Source organism: Papio anubis, chromosome 15, assembly GCF_008728515.1.
Source record: "Papio anubis isolate 15944 chromosome 15, Panubis1.0, whole genome shotgun sequence".
NCBI classification, from domain to species: Eukaryota; Metazoa; Chordata; class Mammalia; order Primates; family Cercopithecidae; genus Papio; species Papio anubis.
In genome coordinates this window covers 85,534,520-85,560,922 of record NC_044990.1, presented here as the reverse complement: position 1 = coordinate 85,560,922, position 26,403 = coordinate 85,534,520, and the positions used below count along the sequence as shown (strand labels likewise).

General features: G+C 36.1%; 1 protein-coding gene and 1 non-coding gene across 3 annotated transcripts in view; both read left to right on the top strand.

The window, feature by feature from the left end:
- The window catches only part of FAM155A (family with sequence similarity 155 member A), a 704,134-nt gene that overhangs the window by 529,374 nt on the left and 148,357 nt on the right, over positions 1-26,403 (top strand). The window lies entirely within an intron of this gene.
- Positions 17,631-17,699, top strand: LOC116270606. The gene has a single exon (XR_004178764.1). It is a non-coding gene; the product is annotated as a small nucleolar RNA SNORD31 (small nucleolar RNA).

The following is a 26,403-nucleotide window of genomic DNA, read 5'->3' as shown; positions in this document are numbered from 1 at the left end:
CTCCTCTGAGAGTGGTCTATTGACCAGCAGCATCACTATCCCTTGTGCCTTGTTCAAATGCAAATTTGCAGGCCCCTATCTCAGACCAACAAAATCAGAGGTGGTGGGTGGGAGGAGCTATATTTTCACAAACCTACTAGATGACTCACACGTGCATTAAAACATGAGAAACATTGCCAAAGAGATGAGTAGGGTCTGACCAACCCAGCACCTTTGCTTTCTCCCTCAGTGCCTAGGGAAAGTTAACCACATTTAAAAATAAACCCAACACATAAGTCTCAAAGCTAACAACAACAACAACAACAACAACAAAATGAGAATAAGATAAAGATTTTTAAAATATAAAATAAATTTCAGGTTATTTCATTGCAGTTACTAGATGTCTTGAGTTCAAGCTGTAACATTTTTAGAATTGTTTTGTACCCACATCTTCAGGAAACACGTGGGGCAAACAGGTCCAACATTACATAGCATCAGATACTTTCCAAACAATTCCTCTTACACCTCACAACTCTATTATGTAATAATAATAGAAGTTAATCTCGAATGGCTCTTAATAGGTGACAGGGACTTTCCTAAGAGCTTGCAAATATTAATGTGTCTAATCTTCACAGCATACCCATGAGGTTGGTCAATTATTGTCTTTATTTTACAGATGGGAAAACAATTACTTGGAGGGGTTATGTCAATCAATGGTCAAGGTCATATATGTGGCAATTAACTATTCAAAGGCAGGCAGCCTAGCTCTAGAGAACATGTCTTAGTCACTAAGTCCAGTGACTTTATTGTAAATATATTTACACTATTTTATTGTTGAGAAGGGTGAAAGGATAAATGCTTTCCTAAAGTCACATTGTTGTTAAGAGGCAACCCAGTTATACCACATTTCCCATACTTGTACTCAGTCCCCTATTCCAGCTCCCTACCCAGGCACCAACCATGTAAAAGGTACTTAACCTCTTACATAAAGGGGTTCTACCCCATGTGGATTTTAAGAATTAGTTCAAACAATCTATGTAAAATGCTCAGTGCTTAGCACATAGTAAGAGCTCAAATTTAGCAAAGGTTTTTCATTATTATTTCAAGTGAAGTAGACAAGGATTATACTGCATTTCATTAAATTTAACAAGATGTCATCACTAAGAAACATCCTAATTTTGGAGATGTTAAAATATGCAAATGCACACATCATATAGTGGATGAAATATGACACTTTGTATGTAACAGCTTTTTAGTCAGTGATGAATGCCAGATTTTCCCAGCATAACCACAGACACTACAATTTTTTATATTGCTATTATTTGCATGACAGAGTGGTACGGATGTATATTTATTTTTACTTTTCTTAGCAATCTGCAAAGATTATTATTATTACATTGCATAGATAAGACAATAGAGGCTTAGAGACATTAAGCAACAACCAACCTAGTAAGTGGTAGAGTCAAGACTGATGTTCATATCTGTCTGACCCCAAAATCTTGACATGTGCTATGATACATCCATGATCCCTAATCCCTCAATACTTTCCTTAACTCTTTTCTGTGTGCAAGTTGGTCAGTTCCCAGCTCTTGACTTTTTCACAGAGGAAATTATACAATAATGGCCTCAAATAGCTTTCATAGGATTAAGGGCACGAAGGGACATGAGTGTTGAGTGGTGAAATATCAGGCATGATGTGAAGGCAAAGTATTCATCTGTTCTTATTTATCAGCATTAATGGCACTTAGGAGACACATTACGTTTCAACAAGCCTCAGCAATCAATAAGCCCCAAAATACATCTCAACTCCCTGAAGAATTGCAAAGATAGATGATACATTTAAAAGAAAGAAGAGAATTTAAACATATATGTTTAAAAAGGTTATATTTGAAAGCAGTACAGATACAACACTGGGTTTTAAGAATTTACACAGTAAATTTTATCCTCTTGCAAAGTAATCAAACTTTGTATTTAAAGACATAACAGAATTATGCATTTTCATATTGCACTTGGGTCTGAGCACTGGAAATCCATAGCAGACATTCTAAAAAACAGTTAGAGGCTTTCTGATCCAACAGAACAAATATCTGACCACCCAGATACTTACATTTTCCAGGGCACAAGCCATGCCATCATGTGGCCAAAAGAGTCTCTTTTCTTCTTCTTTTTTTTCTTTTTTGGTGAATGAAAGAATATATATCTTTTTTATTTTTAGGAAAACCTATTATTTGGGATAAAAGAAGGACAATGCTGGTTTCTAAGAGATTTCTGTCTTTTTGGGGGGAATTTCTTTTCATTCAATTGATCATTATTCATGAATGGATTAATATTTATTAGAAACAGCCACTTCAAAAGATGTTTCTCATTTTCTGCCTTGATCCTGCTGTAACTGTATAATACAGTAAGGAGGAAATAAAATGACTTGGGGACACTTCAAATCGATTCATTTATAAACATAAATTTATAATTAGACTGTAGATTATTTTCAGGATCATTTCCTAATAAGAAAAAGAAACTACTACTGAAAATGGGCTTTACTCACAATTTTATACCACGTGAAATTAACATTCAGATCCCATTAATACCACAGAGGAAATGGAAGACGGGGTTGGTTGAGAATGTGTGAGTTTGCCCAACTTGTCTTCTTGATAATGTTAGAAACAAAGATTGTTCTCTCCTCTGTAGAATGGAAGCATATTCCTTTAGAACTCCAGTGGCTATTGCATTGCTAGCAATCAACAAATAAATATAGATAAGAATTCAGTTATTTTAAAATGTGTACTGTGAATCTCCTGATTTTTCTACTCGTGAAGATATTAGATTTTATTATTATTATCATCATCATCATCGAGACAGTCTTGCTCTATCACCCAGGCTGGAGTGCAGTGGTACGATCTCAGCTCACTGCAACCTCCACCTCCCAGGTTCAAGTGATTCTCATGCCTCAGCCTCCAGAGTAACTGGGATTACAGGTATGCACCACCATGTCTGGCTAAATTTTGTATTTTTGAGGACAGGATTTCATCATGTTGGCCAGGCTGGTCTTGAATTCCTAGCCTCAAGTGATCTGCCTGCCTCAGCCTCCCAAAGTGCTGTTATTGCAGGTGTGAGCCACCATGACTGGCTGATATTAGATTTTAAATACTAGTAAGAGATTAATTTTGCAAGAGAGAGAAAAAGTACAAGAAATTCACCATCACTTCACAGTTCCCTGACATACTAGCTTGATGATTTACTTAAAAAAAAAAATGCATTTCCTAAAACTGAAAAAAAAATTAGTTAGAATTTGGAAAGATGAAATTTATAAAACTAATAAAAGGATCCAGATAAGATTTAGAAGTTACATTTCTGAGTGAAGTGAATGTATCCCAGTATCCCACTTAGGGTAAAGCGTATTCTAGAGTTGTATCGTGGGATAGAATCGACTGAAAAGGTAGGTAGAGGTAAATGAGGCCAAGGCCATCTGCCTTTCCTTTTCCAGCTGCCCATCGTGATTTTACCCATGAATAGAAACAGTACATTATCATTTACCAGAAGGAAAAATGAGTGTGCCTTGCTTGAGGTTAAACGAAGTACAATCAATTATATTTCTAAATGGCTACAGTTTTTGAGACAGCCAAGAAAAAGTCACAAACATGCCTCACAATTGGGATTTTCAAGTTACTTTTAAAGTGGTGGAAAATTAAAAGAAAATGTTCAATTTTAGATGAAAGAACGGAAAAGGTCATTTCTCTGTGGATTTTAATAGGAAGTCTTATACGTGCTTTCTCTGGCACCTGTGAAGACTGGTGAAGCTTAGTTATAGCTTCAAAACACTTGATCAGTTTTATTTGCAGTACAGATATTATGAGGGATTCAGGAGTTGCTGTTTTAATGGCAGTGCCCAGTAGAAGTTGTCAAGTATCACTTAATACAAAGGCCTGAGGAATCTGATGTTCTCATAGAGCCAAAACCACTAATTTTAACTTCCAGCAGATTTAAGATGAGACCATGGAAAGTGGTGCCTAGTTCCTTCTTATCCTCCCTTCCTTTAGCAGAGGACTTCGTCTAGAGCTTGTGTGCAAGCATATTGATGCTGGGTGTGGGGCAGATGAGGAGGGAATAGCATTCTCTCCAAATCCATCCTCTGCACTTCATCCTGACCATGGTACTGAGGAGATCACAAAGACTTCAGAAGTCTTTAGGTGTTCTCATCTTCTCTTCATGTTTGATGGCAACTCTCAAAATCTCAAAGCCAAAACCACAAAAAAAAAAACACCACTACCAATAACAAGCAGTAACGTGAGCCTCTATCCCAAATTCTTCCTGAGCCTAAGAATATTGCTTTTCATTGCACCCAACAAGACAAAGCACCATCAAGTTGACAGGCTTGACAAGAACTTAGAGAGCAATCCTACACTGTGTTCCTCAGTCGTGTGTTGAAGGAGTCACTACATTTCCCCCCATATACGAGAGTAACTGCTGCTAATTAGTGTGAAGAGCCAGTTAAAAAGTTTAAAAAAAAATCTTTGCTGTCAATGTAAATAGGGACTCCACTTCTACTAAGAAAAAACTGTGTGTACATTCTAAATACAACCTTTCCCCCGACCTTTCACTTTTCATTGTGGAAAAAATAACCTTACTACTGGTGAACTCTTAAAGGTTCTCTCTCATTAAGAGGGTGAAAGATCTGGAAGAATGTGCATATCAAAGAGATGAGAAGGAACCTTCTAGAGAGTCAGAGCTCATTGGGCAGAGTGCTTGGAAAGGAGGGGTTGGAAAAGGCTCAGAATACAAAAGGGAGGGTTGAGCTGAGGAGCTAAGCTGGGCCTCAGCCTTGGTCCTTTGGGCAGGATATTCTCAACTGAAAGAGCAAATCAGGTGATCAGATTCACCAATAAAGCATTTTTTATAATACTCCTATTCTGGGGTTTCCGTTTAGGAAGAGCGCGCCACGTGAAAATGATATCCCTCTATGCAAATCTTAGACTATTATTACCATACTTAATAAAGGTTTGTCAAAATGTCTGAATTCCTTGAATTTGATCTGCCATCACAGCAATTGAAATATAATAAGAATAGTTAATTTATGTTTAGTTTCCTTTAAAATGTGTGTTTCTAAATTTTCTGAGACTTTTTTTTTTTTACTTCTAAACATAACTTCATGAATGAAACAGTGGCATGAATGAACATAATACATTCCCTTTATTTAAGGGAAACTGGAAGGAAAATATACAAAAATAAAGATACATCCTTTTCTCTGAATTATTCATCAGTGAGAAATTCTGAAACTTGCAAATCACAGTCAGTTTGTGAATAGCAAGGAAAATACCACCCATGTCAATGAACAGAAATGATCCCGTCTACAAATTGAAAACATTCTCTATCCCCTCAGGTAAAAGGAGAAAGTAACAGCTGATTGCTTTCACTTTGACTTTCACTTGCTTTGGGATTGAAGACACTATACATTAGTATGCATTTTTTATGGATCAACCTCCTTAAAATAGCTCAAGTATATGAGTATTTGGTCTTTTACCAGATCCAGCCAATTCTCATTATTCGCTGATTTTGTAGTTGTGAATTCACCGACTTGCTAAAATTTACTTGTACCTGCCCCCCACATCAATACTCACGGAACTTCCACTGTCATTCATGGACATGCCCAGAGCAGTGAAAAAAGGTGAGTCCCTCCACAGGTCTGTCTCCATCTGAGGTTGCACAGAACCATACCCTCCCTGCTGGCTGGGTCCAGCTCTCATATTGTAAGCATCCATCCTTTTTGAAGCCTATGAGTGCCATGTTTTCCTAATTTCTTGTGCTTTTTGTTGGTGATTTTATAGTCTAAATGACTCCCAAGTGGAGTGCTGAACCACTGTCTGGTGTTCCTAAGCCGAAGAATTCTGTGATGTGGCTTACAGAGTGTGTGTTAGAGAAGCTTCATTTAGGCATGGGTTATAGTTCGTTGGCCGTGAGTTCAGTGTTCATGAATCAACATTATATGTTGAATCAGGTGTCTTTAATCAGAAACAGTCATAAAACAAGGATGTAGGCCAGGTGCAGTGGCTTATGCCTATAATCCCAGCACTTTGGGAGGCTGAGGCAGGCAGATCACTTGAGGTCAAGAGTTTGAGACCAGCCTGGCCAACATAGTGAAACCCCATCTCTACTAAAAATACAAAAATTAGCTGGTGTGGGTGGCACGCACCTGTAATCCCAGCTACTCTGGAGACTGAGGCAGGAATATCGCTTGAACCCGTGGGGTGGAGGTTGCAGTGAGCCGAGATCATGCCATTAAACTCCAGCCTGGGCCATAGAGCAAGACTGTCTCAAAAAATAAAAAAATAAAAAATAAGGATGTACTGGTGGCTGATGGGTTGAGGTAGATGTGAACAAAGGTTCGTGGGACCTTATCCATGTAATTTACTAGGAGCAATGGCTCTGTATCCACTACTAGGTGTCCACAGTAACTTTGTAGAGCATAACTACCATGAGAAAGAGGCAGTACATTCTTAAATTTACTTTTTTATTTAAATTGTTTATCAGAAATAGAATCCCATTAATATTGTTTTTAAATCATTTTGGAAAGCAAATTGGAATTCAATCTAAGCAGTTGTTTCTGTAGAAATATGTGGGCTCCACAGCTGCTCCTAAAGGGCTGTGAGTAGAGACTGGGTCTGTATTCCACTGACCCAGGTCCGCCTCCAGCACTGGAAAGGGCTTTGCTCCGGCTGTAGCTCTGTCAGCTATCACAGTTAAGTAAAAAGGACACCCTCTAGTTGTATTTTTCTACTCCTGCTGCTCCTTTGCAGATTTTTTTTTCTCACTGTCTAAGCAGTGTTGATGTAATTCCCTTTTATGCTTAAATTCTCTATTTGTATGGCGTGGCACACCACTGAATGTGTTTCTGCCCCCTTCTGCAAGCTGGGTGATTTGAGTGGGGAGAGAAGGGTCATTCCAATGTTGTTATGGAACTCATAAATGAATGTTTTTGAAAGTGGGGTCTTTATTGCTACTTTAACATAATCTATGCATTCAAAAGCTAGTTGTTTTATAAACAAAATGGGTTTGTTTGCAAAGACCTAATATCAGACACTAAGCCTTAATGTTCATATCCAGGAATTGTTCTTTCACTGAAATGTAATTTAAATTTACTGGCAATTATTTTTAAAGAAAATATTTTATGAATAATTCTATTTTCAAAAATAAACAGTATACATAGGATGTTGAGTGAATTTTGCTCTTGGTTTTTCATAGACTATTTTGATGTCCTTTGAAATATGTGCTCTTCAGGATCTAAGAGTTAATATTTTAGGGTATATAAAATTATAGTGTCTTACAAAAACATTTATAAACATTTTTATTCTCTTTTCTAAATGTCTGATCCCTTCTGAGTCTTTACAAATATGCATAACATTTTTCTCGAATTTATTTGAAAGAAAATTATATCTATTATGTAAAAATTGCTTCATGTTCTAATGAACAATTATCTAAATCCTATTGTTATTTCATGATAAAGAATAGAGAAAACAGATTAGAATGACTGTCAGGAGAACAAAATTCTAATACTGGCTCAGCTACTAGTTAACCATGTAAACGTCTACAATGTATTAGATTGGTGCAAAAGTAATTGCGGTTTTTGCCATCCCTTTTATGGCAAAAACCACAATTCCTTTTACATCCACCTAATACTTAATTTTTGTGGGCCTCTGTTTCTCCAGTTGTGAAACACTGTGGTGTGACTGGGTTTCCTCTATGGTTCATGTCCTCTGAGGAAAGTATAGGATCATAAGAACATGGTAAACATTACAGTGCTATGAGAACATTGCCTTTATCTCTTAAAACATTTCTATTATTTATTAACAAATTGATTCTCAGTCTTGACAAGCAATTGAACGATTGTACTACAGTCTTCAAAATATTGCATTACTAAGAGTGATACAATACCAGAAAAAAAAAATGTTAAATTTGAAATTTAACTGCTAAAAAATGTTTTTTGAAACAGTCATTTTCATTCAATATTATAAAGTTGAAGTTTCCAAATATGTATTTACTCTCTTTCCATAAACAATTTTAGAAAAAGTAAATATTTAAAACTGTTACTATTAGTAGTTTTTAATCCTCTTTTACCATCCTAATCTATATTCACTGCAATTATTACCTATTTGGTAAATGTTCTGGGCCATCTTGCATTCCTGTAATTCATGAAACAGGTTATAGTCAATTATTTTAAAAAGTCATTCAAAAATAGAGAAAAGATAAATGCAGACACAGAAAAAGACTATGGCACAAGAAGATAAGACAATAGAAACATTTTCATGTATTCGAAAGAATTTTGTTAGCATAAATCTTCATTTTTATTCTTGTTTGAGCATTCTACGGTGTTCCTCATGACAGGGTTTGAATTTGGACTGATCGCACTTGAAATGGAAATATGCAGTTCAGCTGTTTGTACACAAATATGAAACAATTATTCCTGGAAGCACATTTATTCCAGTATCCCTCTGTAACTATGGTGACACAGCCCCACAGCTTGCAAAAACACACAGGACTAGAGTCTGTGAAAAAAGACCTTATGTGATAATTCCGTATTTGAAACATCATTTTAGGAAGAGGGTGAAACCCCAAAATATCCAGTGTCCCTTATGTTGTGTGTACTAATATTGGGTTATAAATATAAACTAATAGCTACCTTGTTGTGTTTTTTACCCAAATTGAGAACCAAATGAGAATTAGTTTGATTCAGAGTGTGACTCCCCACAATTTCATCGATTTCATAAGACCAGATATATAGATAGAAATTTAAATATTCAGTTATGATATTTATGAATATTGAATATTAAATATCATGGATATAATGTGTTCATATATTTCTCAACATCTTTTCTCTTTGGACATCAAGTAGATGACGTTTCAAATTCCTCATCATTACAACCAAAATAAACACATCGGCTCCTCTCATTTCTGGGGGCAGCAACCAGCCTCAATTTATACCACAAGCCTTCCAGTCAGACTGTGGTTTTAACAAAGGCTACAGCCTTGAAGTGCCTTGTGTGGCTCTTCAATGCAGTCTTCTCTAGGAGGCCTGAGCCTAGGGTCCATTCTGGGCAGGGAGATCTAAGTGATTTTCCCTGAGTAATCCCTCCTGAGTTCTCCAGAACCAAAGGAGACTCTGAAGCAAAAATCAAATGTTTCATTCCCAAACCTTACTTCCCCAAATCCTATGATCTGAAATGAAGCAGGGAGGACAGAAACCGTCTAAAGTTTTAAAAGGTAAAGTTAGGCAATAAAATCTGTAAGGACAATTTCTTTCTCTCGAAAAGTAAATTAAAGAGTCAAGCCAGGTATTCCCAGGAGCGAAGCTGCTGGACGGTGAAAATGAGGCTTGTTGGAAAACCCTTATCTGTGTCAGAACCTGGTGGTCCCTGGATAGTTGAGATCAGATTGCCATGACTTAGGTAGAGTGCTCCTTTCACACCATTTGTTATTAAATTGCTATATGAATTTCTAGAAAATTCTTACATTGAGATTTTAATCTTTTTTATTAAATCAAACTCTACTGCTCATTAAGCCTTCGTTCTTAAACTGTGCTCTTCTAAATTCCAGAAGACGTATTTTCAGTTCCTAACAAATTTTATGTTTAAAGCCATGTGTTAAGGAATTATACTTATTTTATATTTCTGGTACACGTTTGTTCTGGAATGTTGCACATGTCTTGATTTTGATAACCCATTGAGATGCTCTTCCTCATGACATTATCTAAGATGTTACAGTGTCACACTGGGGAAACACTGTACCTCATTTTGATAACTCATTAAGATGCTCTTCCTCATGATATTATCTAAGATGTTACAGTGTCACACTGGGGAAACACTGTACCTCATTTTGATAACTCAACTGGTTGGGATGCTCTTCCTCATGATGTTATCTAAGATGTTGCAGTGCCACACTGGTGAAACACTGTACCTCTAATTTAAAGCCTAGCTACAACATTTTTGGTAGACCTATTGGGTTAGTCTCTTTCCTGAAACCCCTTTTCGTTTGCATTGGAGATGTGATGGTTCAAGATTCTGCAAAAGGGGTAAATTTTTGATAGTGTTGGCCACCACTCTATGGTTGAGCCTGGAAACCGTAAGTGCTGTCACCCTAATTTCCTGCTGTAAACCTAGAGGCTTAGACTATGGATTGCAAGATTATTCCTCTATTTCTTACTTTAAAAACTGAGATTAGAAAATTGTTTTGCCAGGACATGGATAAAAGGATTGATCGAGGCATTGTACTATTCATTTAGAAATGCATTCTGTTTCTTCAAAACACTGTATCTCAATAGAAGAGAGAGAGGAGAGCAGAGAAACCAAAGGTTTGTCAAGGCCATTTCTTAAAGTGTCTTTATGTAACAGAAGGAAAATGCTTTTTGGGAGAACTTCTCATACCAGTTGCACTTTGGAGTTTAACTTGTGATAAATTAGAAATTATTTTTAAAAATATTTTGAACAAACTACTAGAAAAGTTTGTTGTAAGCACCTACAATACACTACGCACAGAGAATATGAGTGTGATGAATCTGGAAAGGGAAATTACAGAATATAATAGTGACAGTCAAACAAAAGTGTGTGTGTGTGTGTGTGTGTGTGTTTTGCAGGAGATGAAAAGTTGGAAGAAATCAAAGGGTGTTTAGGAAAAGCGGACAGGCACTGTGGCTCACAGCTGTAATCCCAGCACTTTGAGAGGTTGAGGTGGGCAGATCCCTTGAGCTCAGGAGCTCAAGATCAGCCTGGGCACTGGGCAATGTAGTGAGACCCATCTTTATGAAAATTAGTCTGGCATGGTGGCACATGCTTGTAGCCCCAGCTACTCGGCAGGCAGAGGTGGGAGGATCACCTGAGCCTTGGAGGTTGAGGCTGTGGTGAGTCGTGATCGTGCCACTGAACTCCAGCCTGGGTGGCACAGTGAGATCCTGTCTTTAAAAAAAAAAAAAAAAAAGGAAAAAGGAAAGCACTTTTAAACTGAGATCTGAAGGATGACTAGGATTTCGGCGGCTGGAGTGCCACTCTATAAAGAGGGATGGCAAGGACAGAGGCTTACAGAGTCACCCATAAACAGTCACCAGGATACTTTTGATATCTGATGGCTGTTCAGGCTAATTACCAAGTACAGAAGAGCAAACCATTAGCCATTTGAATGCTGGTATTGCGACCACAAATAGGTAAAAAGAAGAAAAACGGAAATGATCACTCAGTAAGATGTACTTGAGGTCCAGTAGCTCAAGTCAGTAAAAAGTTTTAAAAGTATTGCTATCATGTTTCATCAACCTGAAATTATTCACAAGTCAGATAAATTACCATATCTAGGACACTCAGTGACATTTGATTAAGTGGTAATTATACCAAAAGCCTGATAATAGAAAAGAATGTATTAAAATAATGTGAATGACAGTCTATTAGGATATTACCCATTATAGAATGGTTCAGCCACAGGGACCTCATTCATACTGAATTGGTTTTATAAAATGATCTCTCTTGAAATGAATGTAGTTCAACAGAGCTTCAAGGTGGAAGACTGCAGCACCCAACACCTTCCCTCTTGCAATTCAGCAGGCCAAGCCCCATCTGAGTGAGGACAAGAGGCCAGGCTAGCTATAGCAATGGACTAAGCCAGGTGCCAGGCTCCCCTTTCTGTAGGTCTTGGTGGCTGCTAGTGTTTAGAGATAGGTAAAAGCTATAATTCTCCTTGCCTGATAGCAAAGTCGCAGACAGGAAGAACTACAACTTTTTAAAATTAGCAACTGGACATAAAGAAAGTCATAACATCTAAAAATTTAGTGAAAGTCCCAGTTCTCTGTTCTGACCTTTGTTGATGATAAAAAAAAAAAAAAACCTTCAATATGTGATTTGAGGGGTAGGTGTTCTTGTGACAGGATCTGGCTACCCTGGCTGGATCAAGTGAAGGAATCCTCTAATTGAGATCACCTTCAGGGCCCCGTGGAGACACTATCCCTGGGCACCATGCTGAAGAGCCGCATTCTTCGCTTGCTGGTTTCTTATATTCTGTCCCTGCAGGGTCTAAAGCCCACTTAAAGTATTCTGTAGACAATTCACAAACCTTCAACACTCATTTTAATTGGAAAATTAATACAACACCCATTAGGTTACTCAGTCCTCTCAGTGTTATCTTCCATAACGACCCTGAGTCCGAATCTGGACCAATCTACTGGCTATGAATAGGCCAGTTCCTTAACCTCGTCTCAGTTTTCATTGCTATAAAATGGGGGAAATGAGAATTATTCCAAGAATTAATTAAAATGATGCATATAACCACTTGTTACAATGTCTTGCATGTAGGAAAGGTTAATCGTTAATAAAGTTGGTAATTTACATGACATTGCTCTAACACCTGTGATTGGCCAGATTGGCCAGATTTTCATGCACCAGGAAGGCCCGAGAAGCTCTGTTCAGACCAGCTATGCTTCAACATTCTCATTTATCAGAAGGAGAATGGAAGAAAGTGTAAGCAGGTCTCATCTCCATTAAACTTTGCTTCAAGTGCACTAAGATGTGACTGATGCTAATTTTTCCAGATTTTATATCATGTAGGTGGGACTCAAATCCCAGCCTCTTGATTCCTGCCTCCTAGCATTTCTTACTTCAAAATTGTTTCCACTACCACAGATTTTTTAAAACAATTGTTTGAAAATTTGTATATTTTCCTTTTTGGATGACTCAAGGCTAGTGAAACGATTTAATGAAAAAATAGGATTACACACACAGAGACACGTATACATATACATATACATATACATATATATATATACACACACATATGCGTGTGTGTAGACAGGGTTTCTCTTTCATTGCCCAGGCTGGAGTGCAGGGGCACACTCTTGCTTCACTACAATTTCCGCCTACCAGGCTCAAGCAATCCTCCTACCTCGGCGCCCCCAGTAGCTGGGATTACAGGCACGTGCCACCATGCCGAGCTCATTTTTACATTTTTAGTAGAGATAAGGTTTTTCCATGTTGGCCAGGCTGGTCTTGAACTCCTGATCTTAGGTGATCTACCTGCCTCAGCCTCCCAACGTGCTGGGATTACAGGCATGAGCCACTGTGCCCAGCCGGATTATATTCTTTAAAAGATAAGTGACTGTATAATAAAATGTTGGAAGTCAAGGAAAAAAATCAAGTCTTCCATTTGCTTTTCCTCAGCTCTGAAACATACTAATTTTGGGCAAACCATCATATTCCATGAATTATATGCCTTTAGTCAGAAAGGGGTTATAAAATGTCTGATAAGATTGCCTTGAGTTTTACTTTTAAAATAGATGTGAAAGAACTTAGAAAAAAATAAATACTTGGAAAAATTAGCTCATCATCATGCATTCTGATTTCAGGCCATTATACAATTTTATATTATTTGTATTATTTTCTTTGTATTTTTTATGCATATGATACTGGATTATGCCATTTTGTCTTATATGCACACTATGCTTCTCAAAAATACAGTCAATGGTTGTGTCCTAATAATATTTAGAACATGAAAAATAAATCATATGTTAACTGAGTACTTCCATATTTTTAGAGAAGCCACTGATGATTTCAAGATAGCTCTTGATTGAAGAGACTGCCTTTGGCAGGAGGGAGTGGATTGAAATAGTCATCTTTACAATTGATTCAATTTCTTCAGCAAATCAAATTTGTGGCAGTAGACATAAATCATTTCAGATGGCTAAAGTGAACAAATTGACTCATCCAGGTTTTGTTAATATCGTAGTATAGAAATGATCTACATGGCATTGAATAATATACCTTGAGTTATTGGACAGTAGATACTTTGACATAACTGTCACATATCAATCAATTTAACTTCAGCTCTTTTGTAATGAATTATAATTTCTGTAGAAGTAATAAAAACTATTGAAAAGTTAGAAATATTTCAGGAAAGTTTGGCCACTGTTTCATGAGATTACATGTTTATGCACACAAACACAACTGATGCACAACATTCTGTGAGTCGATGCATGGTGAAGAAATAAAATGTTTTGATTAACCCACAGTAACTCCTCTATGCAATGATATTATCTAGCAGGTGGATATTTTCTTGGAATTTAGGGATTTTCTTCTAGAATTTTGCCTGTGAATGTGCACAAGTGCCCTAGATACTGTTTTAAACAGATTTTCTTCCCTCTACTCCCAGATATGTAGTACTTTAATCTGCTAACCAGAAAGTTAAGTACAAGGTCAAGTATCTTAAAAGAGACCTCAGAAATGCAAATTGAGGTTGTCTCTGGTGAGTTTAGGTAAGCATATTCAATCCAGAGGAAAGAAACATTACAATAAGTTCTTAAAGGATTTTCATGGGTAAAAAGCAAAATATTTTAAAATGATAGACCTTTTGAAACATGTCTTTGATTAGAAGTATGAGATACCATGATTCAGAAAAATAATAGGAAGGACTGAAAAATACTGTCAAAGTGCTGGGACAATAGTACAAATGAAAACACTCTAAAGCCACTTTTGTATTTCCTACTGGTGAAAAAATTTCTAGAGAAAATATTTTTTTGTTTTTGTTTGCCTGTCGCCTAGGCTGGAGTGCAGTGGCACAATCATAGCCCACTGTAACCTCGAATTCTTGGACTCAAGGGATCTTCCTGCCTCAGCCTCCTAAATAGCTGAGACTACAGGCACACGTCACCAAGCCAGCTAATTTTTCAATTATTCATAGAGATAGGGTCTTGCTATGTTGCCCAGGCTGGTCAACACCTGGGGTCAAGCAATCCTCCTGCCTCAGCCTCCCAAAGTCCCAGATTCCTAGAGAAAATAAAGGCAGGTATATTTAAACAGTCTCTTGGATAAGTTACAATTTAAAACAAAAAATTAGGCAAAAAAGGAAGGATAAACATAAGACCAGGGACAAGCACAATGGAATGTTTTCATAATTTAGTTGTTGCACATTCCTTCTGTTTGAGAAATGTTTATTGCAGGTCGACTGTAGTACAGGTACTAGAGTCTGTTCTGGGCTGTGAAAACAGGCAAGCTTTCATTTCATCTCTCACAATCTGATTGGGGGTAAGTGAGTAATTAGGAGTCACTGGAAGACTTTAAGCACAGGAAGTTGATCAGATTTGTGTTTTAAAAAGAGCTATATGAGAAAAAGAGAAAATAATTGGAGGTGGCAACATCAGAAATAAACTCAGAGGCAGATCAAATAATCATCCCTGAATCTCCAAAAATAAACAACAGTCATATAAGACTGAAACTGAGCAGTGCAGTTGAATTTTCTCAATACTTTTAAAATAGTGATTTGAAGATGCAAGCCTAAAATGAAGAAAGGTTGGCGAAGTGTCTTAAAATCTGAGTGGAGCTGTTACAGCTATTCAACAGACGCTGAGGAATTATGGATACGATATTCCTTAATGGAACTATGTTCACACTAATCAGAAGTTCTATAGCACAGAAGCATTTGCTATTTTGTGGAGATAGAGACTCGAATCCTGCTGCCGAAAATCTGGAAGGTCACAGTCCAGTAGTGGTCTCTTAACAGGTCCTTGCTTGTCGATACTCCAATGGTCTATTAATAAAATCAGAAAACTTCATTCATGAAAAGATAAGCGTTCTGCAAACAAACAGCTAAGCTTTATATTAGTTCAAGAGAGAAAGTGAAGTCTGTGGTGGATCTCAAAAAATAACAGCTCTTGGTATATCCAAGTGTGGCCTGTGGCATTCAAAGATGTGCAGACTTCCAAGGGGACAGGAATACCCTTGACTCTATGGAATCTGGTGGAGCAAATGTTACTGTTGGAGCAGAAATGACATCGTATTGGGGATCATTTTGAAAAGAGATAATTTGTGAATGGTAAAGCAACTCAGCCTCCACTTTGCCTGTCTCCTTCCTTACGGGAGAATTGTGGACTTGAAAGAGTGGACAAAGAATGGTTATGAAATTTGAAGCATAAATTGTGTGAGGAGAGAAAGTGTATACTGAGCCCATCAAAATCTGATGTTCCTAGGACCAGAGGAGCACATCCAGGAGGCTGCTGGAAGAAATCTCTTCTTAGTCTGGTCTTCAGTCATGCTTGGTGTTCATTCACAAACCAGGGATTAGGGTGGAGGTGCCAGAAAAATCACAAATGGGGTATTTTTTTTTTAATTCAAAAAGGAGAACAAAAGGAGTTAGAGAACAGATAGCATAATGATGACCCGTAGTTAATTTCTAGCACTAGATGATTGCTTTGTGTTTACTTAATAATAAATCATCACAAGAATCCAAAATTAGTGTTTGCGGTCTGATGCCATGGATTATTTATGTTCTAAGACTTCTTTATGGTTTGTAATGAGGCATCGGACAAGGTATATTATCCAGTCTTTTGGATAAGAGATAGATATATATGTAGATTTACCCATGTTACATGTAGGTGAGCATAGAGCTGTTTAAAGTTTATCCTAGAAAATGTTGAAAAGGAAAAATACCAACTTGAAGGGATAAGGAATTGCAGAGCATATACAAAAGAAGGTTGGATTCACATGAAATAACTGTTATCCCTGGAAAAATACAGAGATCTCACCCAGGTTTAAGTAAAATCTTCACAAATACAAGACAAGGAGTCCTAGTTTAGCAAACACTCTATATCCATGATAAGCTATTAGGGTAGGTGGTATGGCTATAAAAAACAAAGAAACTAGGGGGTAAGGCTCCATTAATAGAGAAGAGAGGAATAATCTCACTCTGCCTTAGTTGCTGTAATGCAACAGAAATGAAATATATACCTTTTTTTAGTTTGGGAATTCTTATTTTAAACATGGATATGGATAGAACTGTGATGGAAAAAGCATTAACAGGTCCAGCGTCTCAAAATGATACCACATTTGAAATGATTATTTTTGATAAGATGCCATTTAGGAGGACCCGGAGCTTTTTAGACACTTGAGAGGATGCGTTACAAAGGACATTACAGGCAGAATCTGTGTAGTTCTAGACATGGGGCCAGGAACAACCCATGGCAATTAGTGGAAACCAAAGTTCAGTTCAAGTTGAGTGCAACTTGTTAACCATGTAGAGATCTGAAAATGGCTGCTTTTTTATAGAAATAAAAATGGCAAAACATCTCAATCCTCAGAAAGCCATCTCACTAATTATTCCTGAAATCTGTTTTAAATACCTAGAACAAACTTGCTAAGCTTAGCTTTTCCTTCAACTCACAAAGCAAATTTAATGTTTCCAGTGGAGATCAGGATGTTCTTCTAGCAGGGAAAATTGCATAAACTACAAGGAAATGATTAATACTCAATATCAATCTCTTGCAATGTTCTCATATTTTTTCTCAATATTCAGAAAAATAAAATTGCTTCTGTTCTGTTCCTTTAGCCAGGCTGTTCTCTTCAACTCATTAATTTATCTTGGAAACTCCACTTTTCAAATTTAAAGGCCCCTCATTAGGATGGTGAATATTGATGGGAAAAAGTAAAATGACTACTTTACCCACAAAAATAAAAACATTTTCTATCCTTTTTTGATAAAGGTCTTCTAGATTTGCTTCGCCCACTTTAACTTTTTCTACATATCTTAAAATTCAGTGTGCAATAATATTTTCAATTTCTCCACATTTTGGACTTCCTTAGCTTATTTCTATTCACATAAATTCTTTTTTATAAATGTTGATAGGAAATACCATTCTTAATGATATCACCAGTGATGAGATGAATACTGCCCCTTTCTGATCAATATGCGTGAAAGATATTTTCTGAGCTGTGAGCTTGAAAAATAAAAATAATTTTTAAAAGATATAATATCTCCTGTTTGTTGAGAAAATCTTATTAAGATAAATTCAGAGATATTCACAGCCAAAAGGAGCATGGGAGATCATAAGGTTATTAAGGTCATCTTATGCTTTTGTTATCTGAGGAAATCCTGCAATCGATAACAATGCAATGAGTGAGTTTGTCCTGTCGTAGATTGTTTTCACAGGGCCTGGGATAGCGTACTTGGTGAATGTCCATAAACCGACATTCTCTACTCAAAGGAGCCCTGTTCTTTCAACAGTAATGATGGAGGGATTATAGGAATCACTCCTGATTATCTCAAGATGTGCTTTTTATTACCCATTCTAGGTTCATCGTGATTAACTATTTAAGATTATTTAGGTCCCTTGACCTCATTCTCTGAAACTAAGGAGTTGATGCAAGGAAGTAAAAAAATGAGTCAAAGATTTGGAAGAAGTCCATTTGAAGTTGAGGGTTTTCCTGATTAACAGTGGAATGGGTCAAAAGAAGATTATTTTGTTGGTTATGTTTTTTTTGTTTGGTTGGTTGGTTTTGGTTTTTTGTGTGTTGGGGTGGGAGAAACTAAGGAAATAATTCCAAAGGAAAGGATTTTGATGGGGTGTTTTTCTCCTGAATTGTATAGTTTTCAGATTTATTTTAAAGGATTAAAATGGCCATATTTTCTTACCACCAGTCAATGTCTGTTTATTTTATATGAACATATTTAAAAGACCCCCTAGAGAAGTGTATATATAGCATATAATTAGCAAGTCAAAAGACTGGAGGTTACCTTTCCTAGAACATCCCTTCCATGTCTATACCTCAGTATACCATGGTTTTACCAAGAGGAATGAAGTTTATATCTGGTGCCTTGTTCTGTTCTTTAAGCTCCTGCTAAATACCTCAACTTTGGTGTGTCTCAAATACTTCAAATTTCAGCCCTTTAAATTGACCTTGTGGTCATTCCATTAACTCCAGCTTCTCCTCATTGGATTAGTGATGGCTCTTTTCACCCATTCACCTAAGTTGGAATCCAAGCATCATAGAAAGTCTGAAAGTGATGAGGGCAGTCTGAGGGGAGGTAGAATGTAGTGGCTAAATGTACAGGCAGTGGTGTTCAACTGCCTCTGAGCTCACCATTTACTGACTGCATGAACTTGGACAAGTAATTTAAACCTTACAATATTCCTATTTATTCATCTGTATAAGCTGATAATATTGGAACCTACCTTATATAGTTATGCATATTTAATGAATTAATGATTATCTTAAATATTTATATGTGTTTCTTTTTGTATTTATGAACCTCTAAGAACAAGGCAGAAAAGAGCATACGCACTGTCTTCTCATATCTAATTAATCACCAATTTTTAACAAATATACTCCTTATATTGAGTCTTTATCTGTTCCATCCTGTTTATTCAGTGGTGTTCCTGGCTGTCAGTGCTTGAATTCAGGCTCTTGTCATATCTCCATCAAATATTGCAATTGTCATTTTATTAACCTTCCCACTTTTGGTCTTTCCCTGAATACATCCTTTATGCTCCTAGCTGAGTGATCTTCCAATATATTAATATACATCTAATCACAGCATTCTTCTGCCCCACATTCACCAGTTCAACATTCTTTTGTGACTCATGATTTTATCACTAACGCCCTCCATCCCAACCCTGATGGTTTTGATGGGATGTTTATGATGGCCAGAAGACCAGTTGGCCCAGCCCTATCTCTTGGCACATTCTCCCTCACATCTTTCAATCAAACAATGCTGAGAGACACCTGTCTCCATCTTTGAGCACCTTTTTAAAATATTAGGACAGTGACTTAGCAAACTGAATTCCCTGAACTCTGCTGCTTAACCAAAATTTTCCGGACAATCATAAGTCTATGTAGAAACATGTATGTAAGATGAGTCTTGGAAAAATAAATTCACTTACTTAAAAATTGACATACAAAGGGCAACAATTATACTGTATGCATTGTGCTTGCTTTATGCCATAGGTGGACCATGTCGATTGAATCTTTATTGTTGTTTTATGGATTTTACTTAAACCATTCTCTGTTAATGAACCTTTAGTTTGGCCCTATATTTTTGCTGTATGATCAATGTCACCATGAACATTCTTATGCATAGTCCTGCCTACATGTGCAAGAACATTTGTGGGAAAAATAGTAAAAGTAGAATCATTGTGGCAAAGGGTGTGAATGTTCAAAATGTTGGTGAGTATTTCCAAGTTGCAGTATCAAGAGGCAGCCCCAGTTTCTAGTCCTGTCACAATACATGAAAGTTTCCATTATTCCTCTCCTTCTGCTCAAAGTATAAAGTATATAGGCTTTTTAATTTAATGTGTAGAAATCTAAATTCCCTTCTGAAAGTCATACTTTATGAATGCTGTCTCTCTCCTAATATATTTTTAAGGTTTGAAAAAAGCGGTACTCATAACATGGCTCACCATAGAATGAATTACAGGTTTTTGCAATTTGCAAGCATTTAATAACTCAGTAACTTACAGAGCCATGTTAAGGCAGTGATACATTGCGTGCAAAAAGATATGAATACAAATTCTAGCTTACCATTTTATTTAAAGCAGAAATTGTACAATTGATAACAGGTGAAAATTTTCAGAAAGCTTTGTTATGTTTTGAATGATATTGACATATTTTTTTGAATGACATTCACATAATTTTTCAGAAAACTTTCATTTGTAAATAATTCCTTAGAACTTTTTTAATAAAAATGAAACAAAATTAATAGAAAAAAAGATTATTTGCTTCCTTTGCTTTTTTCTGACAGAGTTCTTATGCTCAGTCGTATCTTATTATCATACTTGCATGCCTCTTATGGAAAGCAGTGATAGAAAAGCATGAGAATCTTCACTGATGCTATTGGATTTTGAATGCTTGCTTTCTAAGCATTTTTATTCCAAAAATTTAACATTTTAATGCTCTACTCAACTTGTTTGTTAGTTGGTTTTGTTTCTTTTCTTTAAGTACCTTGCAAATTTGCTGACGTTTTATTTTTCAGAAAATTCTATATCTTATGTTTTAATGCTTTATTTTATCTCAATTTTATCTCATTGTTTTATCTCAGTTTTTCTAGATAATTCCCAGATGTCTTTGTGGTGTGGATATTATAATTTAATTATTTTAAATAAGTTATTGTTTACATATTATAAACATTCATATGTTACATGCTACTATTTCTTATAATAGTCTAGTATATGCTCTTAATATTAAGTTAAGAATTAAAGGTCTAAATCAAACTAGAAATGTAATCTGTTCTGCACATTTCTTACTCCTTCCAAATTAAGATTGAACATTGTGTTTTAGAATCAGAATTTGGGGATAGATTGGTTTTAAAACTTGCATCTAAAGATTATTCCCAGGAATTTTACATGTCTTTAAACCTCTAATTTGTTTAAACCTCCCATATATAAAGTTGTTATAGACAAAATGGATAAAAGTCAATACCTCTCTCAATGGGATCATAGAATGGTTTTATTAAAAATCGGTGATTGGCACCCCAGTACAGATGTGCTTTAATGATAGTTTATTAAAGATGTATGAAAATGTATTGTTAGACACATATGCGTGTCTCAGTAAATGATTTTATGCATGGGTTGTCTAACTCTTGAAAATAGTTTTTTACAATCTTGATTCTGCTTCTAGATAATCTTTCATTTTGCTAAGTTTTGTCACAGATGATGAAAGAGTAAGTGTAAAACTAAGTATTATTTGAGTTCTTGCAAAATCAGAATTACAGTCTTGGTTACTAATGTTTCCACAATAATGTTAGGCAAGTTGTATATCTACTAAATAGCAATCAATAGTTTTTCTCATTTCCTAGAAAAGATCTTTCATTTACATTTCTAAAAATATGTGTTTGGTTTTCAGTAGTTCCCATGTATTGCTTATTGTGATCATTGCAATGATGACTTAATTGAAGATTTAGGTGTTATTCTTTGACCAGAGTATATGTAAAATTAGACAGCCGGTTGCAAGTAAGTCAGCAATAAGCAGAAGAAGTGGATTCTTAAAAACAGAAAACTACAGCTTTAAGTCCTAAGACTTATCTTAAGATATTTTGGGCTTCAATTCATTTATCATTTTTATTGGAAAGAGATATGCTCATTTTTACTACTTTGGAAGAAAGAAGCCAAAAACAAAAATAATTTTAAGCAAAGAGAGATGCTAAACACTTAAAAAACCCTGCTCAGTAAAAATAGAGAGGCAAGCGAGCATAGAAAAGAACTGCAAAAATGTTCGTGGCTTACTCTTGGTAAGGGTGAAAGACCTAAAAGGATTACGTTTCAATTTCTCATATAGAAAACACTTATTCCAAAGAAAATCTAAAAAGAAAAGGAAAACCCAAAAAGGTACCTTGGAAATTGCATTTGCTCAGTGCCAATATGAAATTGCCTGTAGTTTTTATGTATTTTACATTTTATGACAAAGTAAGTATCCAAGAGAAAGCACTGAAGGTAGATTATAAAAGACTTTCCAAGTCAGTAAGAGAAAGCTACACATGCAACAAGAAAATATTATTGTTTAAATATCCAGTGAAAAGCAGTGTGTTAACAAAGTGAGTTTAGCTGCATCCATCACATGGGTATGGGATGAGTATTAGAAGGTAATATTTAGTGCAGAGAGTCCAGCTCAGAGGGATAAGGGTGAAGCTGAGTACATCTTTATATTTTTATAGGAAATTTATATTTATAAGAAAACATAAAGAATGTATTACTGTATACAAATGAAGAGTAGTAGAATTCTTTAATTCTTTCACTTTTTAAATTTTGATACAAAGAAAGGGCATTCAGAAAGTAGCCAATATGAAAGAAAAGGTCATATTTTGAATTTTGTTCAAGTCGAATTTAAAGTGAGAACTGAGAATTCTTAGAGTAGTTAACTGTTGGAGCATATTGTGAGAATCCACAGGGTAACAACCCCCTTAGGAGTATTCGGGTTGATATTTTCATAGAAAAATGAAGGAGCACAGTGAAAATGCTTTCAGATTCATTACCGTATTCCACCACCACCAGATGACAACTTTATGGCTTTGATTCCACTATTTGAACTGTGTGAGCTTTCATTCATCGATTCGTTTCTCAATTCAGCTAATCTTCTCAAGTGCCTATTAAGTGTTTTGCATTGTGCTATGCATTGAAGATGCTAGCAGTTAATAAACAGGATTCCTTCCAGGGCAGGGAGTCTAATGGGAAACATAAATGGATGAAAGACAATGAAACCCTGTGGGATGAGCTCAGTGGCCAACAAAGTGTCCACCTAAACAAGACTAGGGCAGGAGGAAGTTTTCAAGAGAAAATTATGTTAATGCTGAGATAATTGGAATAGGACTCTTGCAGAGGAAGAGTCAAGAGTATATTCTACTCAAGGGAGGGTCATGTATGAGGGAGTAGGAGACAGATGGGGTAAAATTGTTCAATGTAGGATCTAAAGGAAAGTAAATCTTTCTGAAGAATCAAGATGAGGATGGAACTAGGGAGAAGAGAACAGCGAGTATAGACAGTGGTGCAAAATAAAACTAAGAAGGTCTAAGTAGGGGCACTCCCAGAGTCTCATTAAGAAATTAGCACATTATCCTAAGGCAAGGGAAAAAAAGGAAGAACTCGCATTTGTAGCAGATTATTCAGACCATTAGGTGGAAAGTGCATTCCAGAAGGCCAGCTGGGAGCCTAAAGCCTCATTAGAAAGTGATCCTAGAGTTCTAGGACGAGAATCCTATGGCCTTTGCAGGGGTAGGGATCGTGGGGCTGGAGAGAAACAGAGTAGACTTGAGAGATGTTTAGAAAATGGTCAGGTGGTAAATCACAGTCAGTGACTTGCTGTTGTACTTTTTTGTTTCCTTGTTCTAATTTTGCTTTAAAGTTATTTTAAGTTGTAGTTACTGTGAACCAAAAGTATCTGAGACAGGTCTCCACCAATTTAGAATGTTTATCTTGCCAAAGTTAAGGATGCACCCCTGACACAGCCTCAGGATATCCTGACAACATGTGTCCAAGGTTTGGGAGACATAGCTTGGTTTTATACATTTTAGGGAGACATGAAACATCCATCAATATGTGTAAGATGTACATTGGTTTAGTCTGGAAAGGCAGACAGCTTGAAGTGGAGGCCTGCAGGTCATAGGTAGATAATAAACAGAAGGTTGCATTCTTTTGAATCATTGATCAGCCTTTCACTAAATACATAATTTACATGTGAGAGGAGGCTAGAGGAATACTCACTTTTGCCTTAGACAGGCTCAGTGAATCTACATTTCTACATAAGCAATAGGGTAGAGAAAACAATCAGATATACATTTGTCTCAGGTGAGCAGAGGGATGACTTTGAGTTCTGTCCTTTGTCCTGCATCTGTGAAGACAGGCTACCAGTTTACATTGCCAGGGTGAAATCCAACAGAATTGTTTTAGGGTAAAGATCTTGAGGTCCACAAGGAATTTTCTTGTGGACAAATTGTGAGGGAGGTATGTGGTTATTTTTCATTGTTGTTGTTTGTTTGTTTTTAATCTTTGTAGCTATCTTATTTAGGAATAAATTGGAGGTGGGTTTGCCTGACATAGTTCCCTGCTTGACATTTCCCTTTGGTGTAGTGATTTTGAGGTCCAGAAATTTATTTTCCCATCACATTATGATTAGTATCTTTTCAATCTGAAAACTCATGCCTTGAGTCCTGGAAAACACATTGTTGTTTAAAAAAAAAAAAATCCTCTTTCTTTTTCCCTGTGTTCTATATTTTTGGGAGTTTCATGAGTTGGTTGTCTCCTATTCTTGATCCTGTTCTTGGTCATTTCTTTTGCTTTTTTTCTTTTTTTTTTTCTTCTTTGTTGCTTTCTAGAGATTTCTCCATTTTATCTTCCAAGTATTCTATTTTTTTAAAAATTCCAACAATTACATTTTAAATTTCCAAGAGATCTTCTTCTCTAGTTTATTCACAATACTTAGTGTTTATGTTATGTTGACAATTTCTCCAAGATTTCCTTTCTTGGTTTATTTTGCTTTCAGTCTCTTTATGTAGGGAGCTTTCCTCAAATATCTTGTGATACTTATTATTATTTAGTTAAGAGTAAGGCACTTAAATAGCGGATTGGATAATTTTATATTGGTAGATGAGAATTTTTACATCTTTCCAGAGTTCTCTGTGCAAATTCCCCAGAGTGGCCACTAACTTGAGTTAAGCTTTCTTACTCTGCTAGGTCAGTTACCCCTTCTCCATTTTCTTTTATTTCTTCATGTGTTGTGATTCCAGGTTTTAGATCTCTCTTAATTTCACAAAAGATGTAGGGTTCTACTCTGATTTTCCTTGACGTTATTACTATGATTTCTAAGTACAGAAAACAGTTTTGGAAATGTCTAATTTTGCAGTCTTAAACCAAATGTCTGCTGTTCAATAATTTTTAGGCTTTTATTGAACGCTTTTTGGGAGACTCTATTGTGATGATTTAGCTCATTAATTATTTTTATCATATCATTATTAAATATAATGTAATTTAATACACGATTAAATACAGTTTAGTGTTAAGAAAATCCTTTTGTCTAATGGACTACAGTCTTTACATCTAAGCCAGTAAAACTCTGTGTACAAAAATGAATACTTTATTAATTAGAAAGTTTAAAAGTTCTGAGATACTAGGTGTTTTAAGAGCTGACAGTTTTCAAATTGAAGAAACAATATCAATCCTTTTAATTTTTAGATAGCTCTAGAACTGACATACAGTTTTAATGGTAGTTAAACTTGATGGTAAACATGTTTATCTTTAAAAGAAGCATGCTGGGATGGAACAGGAATTATCTTTCTGTACAAGACACCCTTTACTGTTCCTTTTATAATGTAGACTGTAGATGAAGTACCTTCAAGCAAAAAAAAAAAAAAAAAAAAAAAATTACAAACAGTACTGATAGTGGAGACGGGAACAGCTGAGGAGCTATCTCATTTCTTGGAAAAAAAAAATGTGTTATAACGTCATTCAGGATATTTGGCCAGCTCTGAGTTTCTTTTCTTAACAAGTTGATACCTTTTTTTCCTAGCCATATTTTCTAATGTCTCACTAGTCTTTTCACTCATGTGTGGTCTTAAATAATCCAGATGGCTTGGCACTATGGCTCCCGTCTATAATCCCAGCACTTTGGGAGGCCAAGGCGGGTGGATCATCTGATGTCAGGAGTTTGAGACCAGCCTGACCAACATGGTGAAACTCCGTCTCTACTAAAAATACAAAAATTAGCCAGGTGTGGTGGCGGGCGCCTGTAGTCCCAGTTACTTGGGAGGCTGAGACAAGGAGAGTCACTTGAACCCAGGAGGCAGACGTTGCAGTGAGCCAAGATCACGCTATTGCACTCCAGCCTGGGCAACAGACTGAGACTCCATCTAAAATAATAATAATAATAATAATAATAAATGATTTTATTGTGTTTTGTGATAAAGTGGTTGATATGTGTCCATAACTCAATATACAAAGAAAACCAGGATTTTATTGTTGTTCCTCTTCTAGTTATTTTTAACATTATTTTCATGTCAAGAGTATCACCTTTCTACTTTATATTTCATGTAATGAAATTTATGGTAATACTTTGGTGATACTTTGATGTAAAAACATTATTGGTGTAAAGAAAACTACTTATTTTTTTCAATGTTTTAGGAGAAATCACCTTTTTTTTTTTTTTTGATGGCATCTCG